Source organism: Belonocnema kinseyi, chromosome 5, assembly GCF_010883055.1.
Source record: "Belonocnema kinseyi isolate 2016_QV_RU_SX_M_011 chromosome 5, B_treatae_v1, whole genome shotgun sequence".
NCBI classification, from domain to species: Eukaryota; Metazoa; Arthropoda; class Insecta; order Hymenoptera; family Cynipidae; genus Belonocnema; species Belonocnema kinseyi.
Window position 1 is genome coordinate 1141180 of NC_046661.1, and position 3422 is coordinate 1144601.

Here is a 3422-nt window from a genome sequence, read left to right on the forward strand (position 1 = left end):
GGGGATAAAGACACTAACGCGCGAACTTAGCCTACGAATCTCTGCGTTCAAGAAAGACACCGATGATGCCACACGCCGCTGGTCTGCCTCGCTCTTGCTGCTTCTCCTCACTTACTTCCTTCCTTCCAACCGGTAGACCGTTTTCCTTAGCCGCGAGATCTGTCACGTGTTGGATCCGAACCACAGGACTTGAGGCCGATAATGGATGATTTTTTTATGTTGCTTTGTAAATTTACAAGAACAATTAATTATTGAAAAAATTTCAATTGAAAAGTTTAGAGTTTGATTTTCTTTCTATGACTAGGCTCCATTTTTTAACATAACTAACTAAGGATATGTTTCCGATGATTTTTTTCTATAATGCTTTGAAAATTTACTATTATTAATTATTTAAAAAATGTTAATCAAAATTTGTATAGCTTGGCTATTTTTTAAGGAAGAGGCATGCTTTGTTTACGGAGTGAACTAAGAATGTCTTTCGACAATCATTTCCTACGATACTTTGCAAATTTATAATAATTATTAATCATTTAAGCAATTTTCATAAACATATTGAGAATTGGGGTATTTTTAATTATTAAACATAATTTGTTTAAGAAGTATATATTTAATAAGAATTTTTTAACAAGTTAAAACTTTATAATGATAAAAACGTTCATTCACATTAGTTTTAATGATTGTTTCTTTTTATTAATTTCCTCCATTAATTTCTTAATCATTTCAGTTGAATATTTTGCTTTATTAAAATTTGCTGTACTATATTTAATCTTGCAATATACTTCTCCATATATTTTACTGTAACTAATCGCTCATAGTCGAACACATAACCAATATTATTATTTCCTATTGTAATACATGAAAAGTTGTACGCACCGACATTTTATATTTTTTTTCCAAACTTGCATAACATTTCTTTGAATCAGAGAAAGATTTTCTTAATCCACATTACCAATGCACCACGAGATTGCGCAGAACAAAACACTTTGATTATTTTACGCTAACGCATCTTTCGGAACATGCGTTGTCAAATTTTTCGGAAGACGCGGAAGCCGACGGCTCTTGGTAATGATTAAAATTGGTAAAATGTGTGATAAAGAAGTGTACATCCTTGCATGGTAGAGATTTGCAGAAAGCATCGCAGCTTTCTACCGTGTAAATAGATACTTTTATACAGCATGACCTAACCTCGCTTTTATTTAAATTTTTGTCACTTCCGTGACATTCCGTGACATATTTTTCCTTGTATTTAATTAAAATGATTACAGTTTTAAATTGAATAGAATTATTTTCTTCATGAGAAAGCTAATTTATTTATAATTCATTATTGGATTCAAAGAAAATCTATATTCATTTTAAAACTAAGCTGTTCTCTTCTTTTCAACCAAAACAGTTATTTCATTTAAAGAAATGTAAAGATCAAATAAAAAATTATATTTCTTTGATTGAAAGAAAATTTTAATTTGAAGCAATAAAATATTTCTTTAATTGAAAGAAATATTCGGTTTGAAGTAACGAAATCTTTCTTTAATTTAAAGACATTTTCCGTTTAAATTAAAAAAAATATTTCTTTATATCCAATAAAGAAATTAACAAACCTTTAAATCAAACAAATGTTTCTTTGACCGTATAACAATATTAGAATTTCTTTAATTTAAAGAAAGTTTCTTCGATTTAACAAAACATTTTTCTGGGTGTAATTTATTCTGCATCATAAGAGGGTATCCATGCGAAGCCACGAGCAAATAAAAGTTATCAAACAAAAAATGAATATCGCGATATCATATTAAACTTCATGTCCAAATAAAATGATTGCAAATAAATTAGTGGGTCGCGCGCGAAGCACACGTATGAGCTTCTACTTCGGTTTGAAATTTTGTCTGTTTTGGTCACGGCTTAAGTTACTAGAAAGAAAACAGAAGTACCAGTAGTAAAACTTCTGGAACCGGTAATATCAAACATATTACTTTTAAAAGAAAGAATAATTATTTTTATTATTATTATTATACCATTAAGCCATTTCCCTTTCGGGGTAGGCGTGACTCATTCGGCAGGGGAAAGGAGTAGTGTGTGGATGGGATTGAGATTTTTCAGATTGATCCAGAATTCTCGTGATATTTATGTAAATAACACGTTCGTTCCGCAACACTGCTCCGACCCAGGTTGCTGATCAATCTCTCTAGCAATCACCCCAAGCGAAGAACCTCACGAAGCCGTTATGTAAGGTTCCCCACTTGGGTCCATTAATAGCCAAGGTCTTTGTTTCAGGCGTCGTTCACTCTACTGACACTCTTTTTATTAACTATTTTCCGCCATACTTTCCTGTCCTGGCATACTTATCTAGCTTCTTTAATGTCCATGAATTTTTTCATGCAGGCTCTCGTGTTTCTGTGACTTCTTATGTTATAATTTTCCTTAATCAGTTTAAAACATTTTTTCCAAACTTCAGCAAATTTAATTTTCTGTTTTGGCCCCTCCTTTACATTTCTGAAGTTATAGGTTTCAAAAACCAGCCTTCTGATTTTTACTACTATTTCTAATTAACTTTCAAACAAAATTAGTTGAGCAATAAAAAATGTATGATGTTTGTTATTAAGTTTTGAAATTAAGCTAGGAATAAGACTATTCATACTTTTGAACTGAAAGTGCAAAATTATTTAGGAATAATTTTGAGAAATGCGATTGTTTGAGAAATAAACCGAAATTATGAGATTAATTAGAAAGAGTTAAAATCTGGCCGCTTTGACGCGCTAATGCTTATTAGCGTTCTTTACTGAATAGTTAAAGTTGAAATTTGATTACATATTATACTTTTTGTCGATTCCTGATTAATTTGATATCAAACACGACTATGTTTCGATTTTTTCAAAGATTTAAGTTCACTGTATTAGTATTTCATTTTGTTCCAACGAGACATTTATTTTGCTAATTCTAGTCCATTTCACGTTATAATAATTGATTATTCTTTCAAAAGTTTTGAACATAGATGCTTAAGAGTTCAAATTTCATAATCCGATAAACAAATTTTATCTTTTACCAAAAAGCTTTATAAAAAATAATTAAATAGTGCAAAATTAACGGAAATACCAGTGAATGAACACTGTGAGCCAATGAATGAACAGTAGAGCACCAGTGAATGAACACTATAATCACTACAAATTGATAAAAATATTATTTCAATAAAAACCACAAGACATTTAGATATAAAGAAAGGAGGGAGTACAAAAGTTGAACACAGAACTAGGTTAACTTTTCCTAATTTTTTATTGCAATATTTATTTGTAAAACATTTCTATCAGTTCTTTTAACCTTACAAAAAATAAAACTTTTCGTTTAAAAATAGATAACTCTTATCTAGTGACTACAATAGAAAACTGCGATTTTTAGTACACATAACATTTGTAATACAGCACCTTACTATGTTG